Below are 14881 nucleotides of genomic sequence, written 5' to 3'. Positions count from 1 at the left end.
CGCGTGGGCGGGGCTTGGCGCGCGCGGGAGGCACCACCCTCGCGGCCCAGGAGCCTGCGCGCCGCCCGCCTGCGCCCCCTCCCGGCGCCCCTTCCCGGCGCTCTCCGGCCTCGCTCCCGTGCTCCTCGCGCCACGGCCGAGGCCTCGCGACCCCCGCCGGTGTCCCCTGGTGCCCAGAGAAGCCGAGCGCGCAAACGGCGGTCAAGGAGGAGGAGGCGGCGGACGAGGGGCTTCTCCACCCTGTCCCTGGGGCTGGGCCCGGGGCGCGCCTGTCCTCTCAGCGGGACAGGCGCCCTGTCCCCGCACTTTCCATGTGGGACCCCCACCGTCTTTCGAACTCTTTCTCCGGGAGGATCCCTCCTCCAGCACCCTCGTAGGCAGGGAGCAAAATCGGGGCGCCCAGCCGCCCCCGGTCCGGGAGTTGCGCCGCCTGGGCCCGGTCCCGGGAAAGCCCGGCGGGTTCGGAGAGCCTCCGACGCCCAGAAGGCCGACCGCACGTCTTCGGGCCGGGCTGACTGGCCCGCGGCGCCCAGCGCGTAAACCCTAAAGACCGCGGAAAAGCTGGAGCGCGGGGGCCGCTGCGGGAAGGGGGCCGGTCGGGAGCCGAGCAGAGGTTACAGACCTACGGGGACGCCAGGTCCTTCCCCCAGAGCTACCGACCTCCGGTTTTCTTAGTTTATTCCGTTTTTTGGAGGACCCTCCTTTCTACCCACTGTTTCCTCCTCCTTGCCTTTTTTCATGTAACCGTCCATCCTTGAGGAGGCTCCATAGGGATCCGTGGTCAAGGTCCTGACTGCTTTTGTAGCTGCGCAGAGCTCCACTGTGTGGTCAACCCGTCCCCTGTTGATGGGCCCGTGGGTTGATCCAGCCTCGTCTCCACTAGCAGTCCTGCATCAAGTGGCCTCCTGCAGGCATCTTTTTGTATTTGGGGCAAATGCACACCTGGTGTGTTTGCCAACCAAGCTCTGCAGTCTCGGGTGTTCATAGCTAAACAGAATGCAACAAAGTTTTATCCTGGGGGGGAGGCCAGGATAACTCACAAAAGTGAGTTATCCTGGCAGAAATGTTTGATATTTTGGCCGTCTCTAGTGTGTTAAAATTTGGTATAGAACACATTTGAGAATGGGTTGCAGGTGAAGGGTAAAAAAAGATAATCAGGTCCTTGTGTAGCTCTCACAGCAGATCTGAGGCCTCTTGGTTTCCTTTGGACACAGTCTGAGAACCACTTTTTTGGTTGGTGAGTGTCATAGCAGGAGCTATGATCCTATCTGTGCTCTTGGGGAGGGGGAAACTTCCCCTCAACCCCTCTTGGGTTCTTGTGGCTGGACTGATAGTTCAGTTGGCACAAGACAGATTAACAGGAGAAAAATAAACTAATTCTAATTCATGTGCACGGAGGCCCTGTAGAAATGGGACCTAAGAAGTGGCCAAAGCAGGAAACTTTTATACTTTTTAGACAAACAATAAATTTGTGAGGACTCGACAGGACAAAGAAGCTTAGGTTTGGTGTGCCAGTTAAAGAATGAGGTTTGTTTGTGTTTCTTGGCCCCCAATTCCCCATCTTTGGGGATAAGGGTGTCCTGCCTCTAGATGCAGGGGATGCTCCTTTCACAGAAAAGATTTATGTCCTGCTTTCAGGGAGACAGAAAGGAGGGTCAGAGTGTCCCTTTGCATTGGCCGTTTCTTAAGTACTTTAATTCAAAATAATCAATATGCCATTAAGGCACATTTTGAGATGGCCTATCCTGGGCCCCAATGGTCCTCACGTGGGGGAAGGGAGAGCCCTCTGGGGTCCTTTTATAGGGGCATTAATTCCATATGTGAGAGCTCTGCCCTCATGGCCTGATTGTGACCCGAAGGCCCTCACCCCATTGGAGGTTAGAATTTAAATGTGTTGAGGGGGGGAGACGTAAGTCTTTATAGCACTTGGTTATGAACTTCTCCGGACTCAGAGTTTCCATTTGTTAATGGAATCAGCAATGCTTGCCTTGGAGGGAGCACTTCGTAGGTGCTCACTCTAGGTAAGCAAAGTGTGCCACCCCAAAATGTGTCTCTTTGGCATGAGGATTAATTTAGGCTGATTGCTTTTAAGAAAGAAGACTCAGAAAGTGTTTCTTTTTACCTCCCCCTTAGCTGCCTAAAGAATTTAGATAAAGGGCCCGTTCCTGGAATAGAGCCGTCGCCACAGATATCTACAAAGAACATGGCCCAATGTGGTGGGAAAACCTAGAGGTCAGAGTCCGCTCTGTGTCCCACTGTCTCTGCAAGGCCCACGAACATTTGCTTACCACACATCTGCTTTTCCATCTCTGTGAATTGCCTTCCACCCCTTTGAAGTCCCAAACCACTACCCTCAACGTGCTCTTTTGTCTTCAGCTGAAGATGGTGTTTAAGGTGAGGGCTTCAGCCATTTCGGTGAGATACTCATTTTCCCAATGCCTCTCCCATGTATACATGTTACTAAACTTTTGTTTGATGTTCTCCTATTAATCTGTCTCAGGTCAATTTAATTCTTAGAGCAGCTGGAAAACCCTAGAAGGGCAGAGGCAAAGGTCTTCCTCCCCGACATTGCCGAATGGTAGCTGCTTTCACCACTGAACTGTGCTCTGTTTGCAGACAGCTCTCTCTTGTTCGACTGGGAGCTCTTTGAAGACCCTGGTTCTGTCTTTTCCTTGATTCCCCGGTAGAACAGACCTACAGTCCCTTATCTGCAATTCCAAAATGCAGAAAGCTCTGGACACTGAGAAGTTTTTTTCCCGTAAGTTTGGTGCCAAGATTCTCTTTGCTGCAAAATCTGACCTGACCTGACTGTAGCACTCCAATGCTCCCAGGGGTGCAGGCGCCTCTATCAGTTGCTGGTGTTGTTGTGTGTGTTTTAAATTTTTAAGTTTATTTTTCCTTTTGTGACTTTGTGTTCAGTCGTACTATTCATGCATGAAAAAAGAGTTAAAGATACCCCACTGCTTGCTGGGGACACAGATAACACTGTCCTTGGTGATATCAGGAAGCCGGTGATGTTGGGACCCACCATGACATATGACTTTGGAAATCAAAGGGCGGGCAGTTGAAGTTCTGCAGGATTGGTGATGACCAAGACCCACTGAGACATGGAAACCACTGCCTGGGGGGGCAGGGGTGCTGACAGAAGTGGATGGTGGACTTGGCAATGAGGACGCCAGCGTATGCCAAACGGCATTTGCTGCTCATGAGACAGCTTGGATAGCACAGGAAGAACTGATTTTTAAAGGTGAGCATGAATATTCAGAAGGTTGGCTGTGGAAATTTAGGCAGTGATGTAGAACAATCTGAATGTCTGTGGTAAAAAAACTTCTCTTCAGGAGCCATCTGAAAATCATAGTGGTGGATTTGCTAAGATTGTTTCGGGTTAAAACCTCAGTCTGCACTAGTCTTCAGAGCTGACGAGGCAGCTGGGTCCTGTGTTCTATTTCTAGAAAGGCATTAGAATGGTTGAGGGTGCAGGCAGGGTTTCAGGATGAAAAGCACAGGCCGACTCAGGATGAAGCTGGCTGTGATTGGAAAAAGCCACAGGTGGCGGGCGAATGCGTCCCTGTGTGTGTCCTCTTATGCAAACGAACGTGTACTGGTAACCCAAGAAGTGTTTTCTGCCTGGCTTGATGATCCCTTTCAATCAGCAGCATGAATTCACTGAGAGAAGCCCAGACTGGGAGAAAACGGATATTTTATTATTCCTGCACACGGTGCCTTCCTGGATGTTTTTTGAAAAGTAACATTTCTGACGTTCACTTTCCCCCGATTTGTGACAGGAGTTTTACACCCCGTGAAGAGTGAATGTAAAAACTTTTTTTTGAGGTGGAGTGGGGGGTGGGTAAGTGAACGCCTCCTGCAGTTGATGTAAACCAGGGCTTAAGTCAGGGGAAAGGGACATGGAAGAAATGCTGGGCATGGAAATGGAGCAGGTCTCCTGCCTCCCTTGAGGGATGGAGACATCGCTGGACTGGGTTAAATACAGATGAGGCCAAGGAGGGGAGAAGACGGTGAGGCACTGTGAATGCTGAGGAGGCCCCCGGGGACTGTGCGGTCATGGTGTGTGACCTGCCGATCACTGGCTTCGAGGACACTTATCAGCCAGCAGGCAATCACGGAGCCAAAGAGATGGCTTAGTTCTGAGATGGTGACGCGTGGAGACGTGCTGAGAGGTACCGTCTTTCTGCAGCTGCATCGTGGCTCGAGATGACCATCCTCCACTGCCCACCTCCAGCCTGGTGACCGAGGCCGTGCAGCGCTGCTGGGCCTCCTCGCAGAGCTGGGGCAGCCAGGCCTGGAGATGACTCACTGCACACGCACGTCCGGGCACTGAGCTTCGCTTGAACTGGCATAAGCTCGAAGCTTTAGAACATTTTCCTTGGGAGTAAGAAGTACTAGAGAATTTATTGTCTGTAGTTATCTCAGCATCTCACGAGCCACTTTATTACTGTATAAATCAGCCGGAAGCAAGGTGTAATGCTATTTATGGGTTATTTATCCCACTTAGTGGGACAGATTTGGCTGCAGAGGTGTTAGTGTATTTCATGTTGGCGGTCCTGCCCCAGGCCCTGATGGAGGTTATATAATATGTTGTATGTCCTCTTCTTATTATTATTATTTTGGCTCTGAATGCTTTGAACTCCGAAGCCCAGCTGGCCCCGGAAGACTCAGACCTGGAGCTCGGCAAAAGCATCCCAGGAAATATTTGTGAGCGAATGAAGCGTAGTGAGGGGGGATCACTGTGGGGTGTGACAGACTCTGATGCAAGGAGCTGTGGCCCAGGCCAGCCCCTGGGGAGGAGGGGGAAGGGGCGCAGGGAATAAGCCAGTTCAGCCAGTCTCTGTACTTGACTGACACTCTTGTGAACAGAAGATGCTGAAGTAAAGGCCTTGATGGGACTTACCGTGTCTATCAGACTCTGTGTCCCTGAGGGCAGTGCCGGGGTCAGAGTGTCAGATAAAACACAGGATGCCCAAATATCCGGAAAAAAGACGAAAACTCTAATTCAAAATGATGCATGCAACCCACTGTTCATAGCAGCACTATTTATAATAGCCAAGACATGGAAGCATCCTAAGTGTCTAACATTCGATTAGTTTAAGAAGATGTGGTATATGTGTGTGTATGTGTGTGTGTGTGTGTGTATGTATATAAAAAAATAGAATATTACTCAGCCATAAGAAAGAATGAAATACTGTCATTTGCAGCAACATGGATGGACCTAGAGATTATCATACTAAGTGAAATAAGTCAGACAAGGATAGACAAATATCATATGATTCCACTTATAGACGGAATCTAAAAAATAGTACCAATGAACTTATTTACAAAACAGAAACAGACTCACAGACATAGAAAACAAACTTATGGTTACCAAAGGGGAAAGGGAAGGGAGGGATAAATTAGGAGTTTGGGATGAACAGATATAAACTACTATACATAAAATAGATAAGCAACAAGGGTTTACTGTATAGCACAAGGAACTATATTCAGTATCTTGTAATAACCTCTAGTGTAAAAGAATCTGAGAAAAAATAACTGAATCACTTTGCTGTACACCTGAAGCTATTACAACATTGTAAATCAACTGTACTTCAATTAAAAACAAACACAGGATGCCCAGCTAAATCTGATTTTCAGATAAAGGATGAATAATTTTTTAGTATAAGTATGTCCCAAATATTGCATGGGATCTATACTAACAAATTATCTGTCATTTATCTGAGCTTTGTCCTGCACTTTTTTTTTTTTTTTTAATTTATTTATTTATTTACTTATGGCTGTGTTGGGTCTTCGTTTCTGTGCGAGGGCTTTCTCTAGTTGTGTTAAGCGGGGGCCACTCCTCATTGCGGTGCGCGGGCCTCTCACTATAGCGGCCTCTCCCGTTGCAGAGCACAGGCTCCAGACGCGCAGGCTCAGTAACTATGGCTCACGGGCCCAGTTGCTCCGCGGCATGTGGGATCTTCCCAGACCAGGGCTCGAACTCGTGTCCCCTGCATTGGCAGGCAGACTCTCAACCACTGCGCCACCAGGGAAGCCCTGTCCTGCACTTTTATGTACTAAATCTGGTGCCCTCGCGAGGGCCTCAGTCACCTTTGTAGACGGCCCCCTAGCTCAGGGCTGCCTCGAGATGCACGCGGTGGACGTCGGGGGAATGGCTGACTGTAGGGGCGGACTTCGCCGGCTCATGGGCTTGTTCCCTCTCAGCCTCAGATCCTCCCTTCTTTGCCTGCTCTGGGCTTTGCCAGTGGTTCTGCTTTGGGGCCAGAGCCGTGTGGAGCCTCGTCAGTACAGAACCGCGGAGGGACACGGGAGGGGGGTTTCTCTTGCTCTTCCAGTGTTCAGGCCCTGCAGTGCACAGTGGCCAGCACCTCCCCTGGCCCTTCTCCCAGGGTCTCTGCACTGGAGTGACCTGGAAAGGCAGGTCCCAAGAGCAGCCTCTCCTGCATCCCCTGGGGTGGCTTGGTAGAGAGCTCTGGGGCACGGCACCCCCTGGCATCCCAGGGGACAAGCCTCCAGCAGCCCCGCTGGTGAGGCCCCCCACGACTTCTCCACCGGCCAGCGAGCCCCGTGCCTGCCCCACGCTGCCGGCCACGCCGGGCCACGCCGGGCCTGCTTCAGCAAGGCCTGGGGCGGGGTCTCCCGTGGGTCCCCATGTCAGCCTGAGGGCTGCTCCCTGTGTTTGCTTTTCCTGTACTCTTCAGTGTTCCCTGTACCTGTTGCTGCCAATTCTCTGTTACTCCAATGCCCTTTTCATAATTCTTTATAATAAACTGTCCCTTTCAAATCACCCTGTGGTTTCTGTCTCCTGACTGGACCCTGCTGGCCAGGTGTGAAGCATCTTTAGACTTCTGTTTCCACTCTGAACCTAGGCTGCCTCTCTGTTTCAGGAGGTGACTCTGTTTTGATAGTTGGCCTGATGCTTTCTGATGGGAATAGGGCTGCCAACACCCAGTGCCGCCCAAAGGCCTCCCCAGGGCTCCTTAGACCACTGTCTACCTCCTGAGAAGTGGTGTTCATGTGACAGCCTCGCTACCACCGACCAGTCCCCTGGCCGAAGGAAAACGGGGGAGCCAGGTCTCCTGGGTTTAGGGTGGGAAGCTGGGCCAGCCTGGGGCCGGGGCTGGCGGTAAAGAGATGCAGAGAACGTGATGCGAGATTTTTCCCCGGGAGGCGGACTTGGGAACTTTGGGTTACCGTGATGGGAGCCCACAGGCGCACCGTGTCCCTTCTAGCGCATCAGAGGAGGCAGCTCCTGTGCAGACTCTAGTGGTTCAGGATCGTGGGGCCCACGGCAGGCCACCCCCAAATGTGCCTCGATGGCATATTGATTATTTTGAATTAAAGTTGCTTAAGAAATGACCAATGCAAGAGGGACACTCCGACCTTTCTGTCTCTCTGAGAGCAGGAAAGAAATCTCCCATGTGAAGGGTGCACCCCCTGTACCTGGAGGTCGAAGGACACCCTTATCACCAGAGAAAGGGAATTAGGGGCTGAGAATCCTGTATAAAAAACCCCTTGGGCTTCCCTGGTGGCGCAGTGGTTGAGAGTCTGCCTGCTAACGCGGGGCACACGGGTTCGAGCCCTGGTCTGGGAGGATCCCGCGTGCTGCGGAGCGGCTGGGCCCGTGAGCCACAACTACTGAGCCTGCGCGTCTGGAGCCTGTGCTCCGCGACAAGAGAGGCCACGATAGTGAGAGGCCCACGCACCGCGATGGGGAGTGGCCCCCGCTTGCCGCGGCTGGAGAGGGCCCTCGCACAGAGGCGAGGACCCAGCACAGCCATAAATTAAAAAAAAAAAAAAAAAAAAAAAAAATTAAAAAACCCCATGCCTTCTTTCATTGACTGCCCCAAGCCCAAACTGTTTAGATTCTTCACTAATTGGGCACCCAAACGCAAGTTTCTTTGTCCTTTCAATTCCTCACAAATTTACCATTTCTTTGTCTAAAAAATATAAAAGCTGCTTGCTTTGCCCACTTCTTAGTTTCCATTTCTATGAGACCTCCATGTGCATGAATTAAAATTAGTTTCTTTCTCTCCTGCTAATCTGTCTTGTGTCAATTTTACTATCAGTCCATCCATAAGAACCCAAGAGGGGTAACGGGGGAAATTTTCCCTCCCCAACAGTTTCAAGCAGGAGAAAAATCCAGATTGGTGTGACTAGACTAGGGCACAGGGGGCCTCTGAGGGACTTTCTTCTTTTGACAACCTGAAGACCTGTCCCCAGCCGGTGCTGACACCCTGCAGATCCCTAGCAGGAGACCGGGACCAGTGGCTTAAGGGCAGCCACTGCCCGGGTCCCCCGTCAGCCAGAAGGTCTTGGCAGGAGGCCTGGTTTGGTCAGTGGAGGAGTCGGGGGGCTCCAGGGCCTCTCGGGCTATCCTCAGGGATGGTCCTCAACCCCTCTGGGCTCCCCTGGCCTTTCTCTGGGGAGGTCCCTGCCTCTCACTGTGGCTGGAAGGGGGCCCCGAGACCCAGGTTCTGGGCTTATTCCAGTAAGGCGGAGTTGGGGGAATAGCAGGGCCCCTAGAGGCCCTGGGAGAGACCCTGGTGTCCTTCAGCTTCAATCGATATCTCCATGCTGAGGCCTCTGAATCTGTATTTTTTGGGCAGCCTCTCCTTGGAGCTGCCCGGTGTGTCGGCCTTTGAGTTGACCCCTCCAGGGTCTGGGTTAACGGGAGCATTTCGAGCCCACACTTGTTGCAAAAACTCCCCAGAAGGTTTGTTTTCCGATTTTACCAGGGATGTCCTACTCAGGTTACAGGTCACGATCTGGTGACACAGAGTTTTCTTTTAGAGACTCGGACACCCCACTCAGTTCCTAAGGGGGAGGGGGGCTGGAGAAGTCACGTGATTCTCACCCCAGCGTGGACAGACGACGCCCCTTTCATGATGGCTCCACCCACGTGGATTCCGTCAGCCCCAACTGAGGACGCCCCGAACCGAGGACGCCCCGGCAGCCCCACCAGACGGCCGCAGTGGGGCTGGGACCGTAAACCGAAGGCCTTGGGTCATTTTAGATGAGGAAACAAAATCCTCAGGCCTCTTTTTTCCTTAGGAGGGTTTTATCTCTACAAAGATTTTCGTCCACCTAAGCGTGTTCTGTAAGCCGTCTCCAGGGGCTGCTCCTTGGTCCCCAGCCTCAGCCCCTCTGCCCATCCATGCCCCCCCCAGAACAGCCCCACTGGACGTGCCCTGAAGCCACCCCCTTTCCTTCCCACACACCTGAGGCATTTGGCTACAAAACCCTGCGTGTGAAATCAGGCAGACAATCCTTACATTTCTGTGTGTGGTAGAGGGGGTGGAGTGTCACACCTTGGCTTGGGCAAGAGGGTTAAGACCAGGGGGAAAGTGAGTACTTGTGGATTATGGGCGAGTTTAACCTTTCTCGGGTCATGGAGCCCTTTCCCATGCTAAATAAAGGCTCTGGTCCGAAGCATGAAACTTTGTACATTTCTGGGGGTTCATGAGCGTCCTGAGGTCTGTGGATCTGGGTTAAGACCCATCAGCCTGGGTCCATGTCTTTTAACGTGTGGTCAAGGACCCCTCATGTCAGAACGGCCTGGGCACTTGCTAAGGACACAGCTTCCTGGGCCTCACCCCACAGGATCAGAAGTGGGGGAGAGGAATTTGCAGGTTAAGCTCCGGGCCTCCTGATGGCGTCTGAGGCTGGTTCTGTGCTCTGGCTCTGCAAGGCTGTGTGCAGACTCTGTCACTTAGAGGTGTGACTCCACGACTCCTCATATCAAGCCGTGGCGTCTTGTGTCCCCTCTCCACGAGTGAGGCACGTCCAGGAGGATTGCTCTATGCGGTAGAACGTGGTGGAAGGGCTGCGGTGTGGTTCCCAGCCTGGCAAGTCCTCTGGAGGACTTCACGCTTACTCTCTAGGGACTGCCAACGTGGGGGCCACCCTACTGGAGCCCGGAGCCCAGGGCAGCCATGCCCACTTGCACCAATGGCAGACGTGCGAGGGTGCCCAGCTGCCAGTGGGCAGCCCCAGTGGACCAGCTTCAGTGGTCGATCCCCAGAATCGAGAGCTAATAAAAGCACTGTTGGTTTGGGGTGGTTTGTTACACAGCGTTGATTGTGGCAGAAGATAGCTGATACAGGCTCTTGGCCACATGTGGCTTTTCCAATGGAATTAAACCCTAGTTCCATCGTGGTAATGATAGGTCTACCCAGGGACTGGTGTCCGCTTGACCTGACCACTGACACCCATCTCTGTGACTGTTGAGGAGACAATACCACAGCGTGTGCTGGCCGTGATGGCAGACACATCAGGAGCTGATGCAGCAGAGGTGGACCGGGCGCTGGCGTCCACAGCTGCCAGGGGGACGGGGCTTGGGCACATCAGCCAAGCGTTCTCTCCCCCGGGTGGGAATGACCTCCTGGCGGAGCCGACGGGCTCTTCGTGCCTTTGCAGCTTCTCCTGGGCGGTCATTTCCATCCCAAAGCCACGTGCCTGGTCTTTCTCATTTCACGTTCAACGGAGAAGAAAACGCTGCGTGCACGTGCTGGTAGCACCCGTGTCCTACTGCGTTACAAGTCATACAGGCCTGACGGAGGAGAGTTTATCTTTCTGCGTGGAAGGACGGATGTGCTCTCATGACACAGGAGAAAGCCCCCAAATCAAAATCACCAACGAACCAGCAAGCGAAACCACCTACAAACACAGCAGGCGGGGTAGGAAGTGGACAGCGGGCTTTGGTTACAGTCAAAGCAGCTCCGCGGGGCTAGGACTGCAGGAGCTTCCAATTCTTTTATTTTTCATTTCTTCATCAAAGTCGCCTGTTTTCCCGGCACCTCTAGGACCAGACATTCATTGCTGGAGGCCCTGGGGACACCAGGGCATGTGAGAGCAGGTCCTGTCCTCAGGGTTAAAAAGCAAAGTTCACCTGAGTAGATTTGAAGGGCTAATTGGCTTTATTCAACTATTCCTGGTCGAGCAATGTCCCATCTAGTAACCAGAAGGGCCCGAGGGGGTTGTAGGAAATGGGGGGTTTTGATACACAGAAGAAGGGCGGGGCAAGAAGATATTAGCAGGAGAAAAGAAAGGATTTTCTCTGGCCTTCCACCTTCTTTGGGGGAGGGAACGGCAGGGTCTGTACCCTGCGGACTGCCTCAGTCTTGCTGATCCGGAAATTTCAGATTACCTGTTTAATGGTCACATTCCTGGGAGGGGTTGAAACTGCAATTAAGTCTTGGTTCCTTTCGCTGGGGGTGGGGTGGGGAGTCGGGGGTGTGCAAATGGCTCCATTTGGGGCCTGTTGCTGCTTTTTAAAAAAAATGTCAGGGAGCCCTCATTCAGGGGAAGAGAGAAAACAAGCAAGAAAAAGCACGAGCTAACTTCAGACCACGCCAAGAGCTGTGAAGGGAGTTAAGAGTGAATGAGGGAAGAGATATGGGAACATATGTATATGTATAACTGATTCACTTTGTTATAAAGCAGAAACTAACACACCATTGTAAAGCAATTATACTCCAATAAAGATGTTAAAAAAAAAAAAAAGAGTGAATGAGCAGTTGGAGGGCCGGCTCGGGAGGAGGACCCCGGCAGTTGAGCGGGTCGGGGCGGCCTCTGAGGTCCTGATATTTGAGCTGAGACCTGACAGGTGTGGAGAGTTGGGAATGAGCATCAGAGGGAACCGTGACCGCAGAGACCCGGGGAGGGAGGGAGCTTGGTGAGGGCGGTGCTCAGCGGACAACCAGTGTCCCTGGAGCTGGGGAGGAGGCGGAGGGCAAGGCGAGGCTGGCTGAGTTAGGAGAGGTGCTCCGGACAGGCCAGGTGGCCGGAACCCCGAGATTGGATGTCGTTGTGAAATCGATAGGTGTCACTGGGGAGGGTGAAGGAGGAGAACTGAGGCCCGATCCATGTTTTTAAAAGTCTCAGGGGTGGAGTACATCATTCAAACTCCCCAGTGGCGCCTATTGATTTTAGAATGACATCTAGTCTCACGCAAACTTGTACCTGAATGTTCACAGCAGCGTTATTCACAGTAGCCATAGGTGATGTGCACAGAAAAACATTGCCCGCTGCGAATGAAAAATATTGCCTGCCATATCAGTAAACAAAGGATGTAGCAGCCAGAAGTCAGGGTGGAGGCAGGTGCCCGCCATCAAGCCGTCGGCCGCTGCAACTCCCCGCCCATCCCCACAGCAAAGCACCCTGCGGAGACCCAGGATGAGAAAGCACAGGACGCTGGCCCCAGAGAGCTGAGGTGCACATCAAAGGAATGATTTCAATGAGCCCAGACTCCTGTGTCTTCCCATACAGAGAAAAGAACTAAGATCATTAACTTGAGATGTCTGGTTTTTGTGATTTGCAGTAATCTTTTCATGTTCAAATACATGGCTTTTTTTTTCAGCAATAACTCCTGCACATCCTGGTTCATCCCCTACCTCTTTGGAGCAGTTCCTCAGAGCTGAGAGGCTGCCTTCTCAGACTGTAGTGCTCAGTAAAGTCCCTGAATAAAACGTAATTCTCAACTTTTAGGTTGTGCGTTTTTTGTTGTTGTTGTTTTGCTTTGTTTTTAGTTGACAGTGAGAACAACCCAATGTCCATCAGCGGATGATGGATAAACACAATGAGGTCTGGCCCTACAGTGGAATAGTATTCAGCCATGAAAAGGAAGGGAATTCTGATACATGCCACCACATGGATGAATATTGAAAACACGGCTTTAAGTAAAATCAGCCAACCAGACAAAAGGACCACATATTGTAAGATTCCATTTATGTGAAAGGTCCAGAGTAGGCAAATCGGTAGAGATAGGAAGTAGATTAGTGGTTCCCTAGAGCTGGGGTGGGGGAGGGGAGAATAGGGAGTGACTGCCAATGGGCATGGATTTCTTTTTGGGGTAAAGCAAATGTTCTGGAGTTTGCCAGTGGTGATAGATGTGCAGTTCTGTGAATACTCTAAACATCATTTAATTGTACATTGTAGAAGCATGAACTTTGTGATATGTGAATTATATCTTAGTAAAGCTGTTTCTTTAAAAAGTAGAGCTTGGAGTGTTGGGGGTAGGGCAGCGGGGAGACTGGTTAGGGCGCTGATCCCAGGAGGGTGACCAGGTTTGGCCCAGCGTGGGGGCAGGGAGGGGGGGAAGGAAGCATGTCGGGGGTGGGGTGCTGGGCCCGCTGATGGGTTGGACGTGGAGGGCGAGGGTGTGAAAGGAAGGGGTTTTTGGCCTGCGTGTCTCCCCCAGGCAGGCGGGGGGGGGGCACCTGTGCGAGGAATCAGGACGGACAATGTCCTGGGACCTCGTGTCTGCACACCCGCCAGCCTCAGACCAGACTGAATCCTGGCTCCGCTGTGGAAGGAGTCCATTTCTCAGGTGAGTTTCCCCACGTGTAAGATGGGGATGACGTTTCCTCCCCCGAGGCTGTGGTTAGGTTAGATGCAAAAGGCGGGGGGAGGCTGAGCACAGGCCCGGTGACAGCGGTGGGGGGGGGTGGCGGGGCATTTCCAGCGGGGAGGCTCGGAAAAGTCACTTCCTTCCCCTGGGCCTTGGTTTGTTGTTCTGTCTAATGCGGCTGGAATTTTGAGGTCTCCTCTCAAAGCTCCATCAGTGCTTTTGTGACAGGGAACATAGCTGCCCTCCCTGGTCTGAGGAAAGCCATGAAACCTCACCCCCCCAGTCATGTTTAAGGAGGTAGAGTCTATCTCCCTGGAGGCCCTGAAGCAAAGCAGGGCCTCTGAGAGCGGGGAGTGGGATGGAGAGAACTTCATTTCCACCAGCTCCTGAACGGGTGACACGGGGTACTCCGAGTCCCTCCAGGGGGATCAGTTAACCCGGTCTCAGCAAAAGAAGCACGTTTGTGTTTTCTTTTATAAGCATGTGTAATAGACCAGACCGTGTAGCTGGACCTTTAAGAAGGCTTTAGGATGTTGTACATCTGAAATCTTATAATACTGTACATCAACTGTACCTCAATCAAAACAAATTTTTTTAAGGGAAAAAACAGAAAAAAAAGAAGTCTTCAGGCCTGCACCTGGGCCTCTGGGCCACCAGTATTTCTGGCAGAGTAAAGACGGTCAGCACATACACACCACTCCACACACACCCGCCACTCCCCCGTCACACACACAACCTCCCCCGCCCCCATGGCTTTCTGTGGTGTGCCCTACGTCTTCATTCTTTGCATTTGCCCTTTAGTTAATGACTTTATGTGTGGGTGCTGTTGTCATGGTAGGAAATTCAGAAGTGAGACCCCCTGCATCCCCCTCACCGAGGGCAGCCCTATCACCCACTCCAGTGGGTCCTAGAGATAGTCTTTGCAGTGGCTGCACGTGTGTTTCCTTGACGTAAATGTTAGCGCACAATACACATTGCTCTCGACCGTATTTTCTGGGTAATAGCGTGGAGATATTTCCATATCACAAGGTAAAAGAATTGTCTCACTTTTTTATTGTGGTAAAATATACATAACATAAAATTTACCACCTTAACCATGTTTAAGTGCACAGTTCAGAGGCCTTGTTACCGACCCAAACTTTGGTCCGCTCGCCCGTGCACAGTAAAGCCAATCTACTGACACCAGGTTGTGGTGAAGGAAAGTGCAGCATTTATTGCAGATGCCAAGCGAGGAGTCCAGGCAGCTTGTTCTCAGAAGGCCCAAACTCCCTGATGGCTTTCAGGGAAAGGTTTTTAAAGACAAGGTGAGGGAAGGGAGTCGTGGGCTGTGTGATCAGCTTGTGGACGTTCTTCTGATTGGTTGGTGGTGATGTAATCAGGAGTCAGCATCATCAACCTTCTGGTTCCAACTGGTCTGGGGTCTCCGTGCTGGTGGGCAGCACACAGTGAACTTCTTCCACTTCGTGTGGGTTTCCGTGTCTGCAAAACAGCTGAAAGGACATGACTCAGAATATTATCTAT

At 52.0% G+C, this 14881-nt stretch overlaps 1 long non-coding RNA gene across 2 annotated transcripts; it reads left to right on the top strand.

The window, feature by feature from the left end:
- The first annotated feature begins 40 nt into the window (after positions 1-40).
- On the top strand, positions 41-5726 carry LOC309629266. 2 transcript variants are annotated; one of them, XR_014244962.1, is made up of 3 exons: positions 62-2021; positions 2134-2394; positions 2501-5726. It is a non-coding gene; the product is annotated as an uncharacterized lncRNA (long non-coding RNA). The 2 variants fall into 2 exon arrangements; XR_014244961.1 differs by having other exon boundaries at positions 41-2394.
- Positions 5727-14881: the final 9155 nt, after the last annotated feature.

This window comes from Balaenoptera borealis (assembly GCF_965194805.1).
Source record: "Balaenoptera borealis genome assembly, chromosome: 5".
Classification (NCBI taxonomy): domain Eukaryota; kingdom Metazoa; phylum Chordata; class Mammalia; order Artiodactyla; family Balaenopteridae; genus Balaenoptera; species Balaenoptera borealis.
The sequence above is the reverse complement of the archived record's forward strand: the minus strand, read 5'-3'. Positions and strand labels throughout refer to the sequence as shown.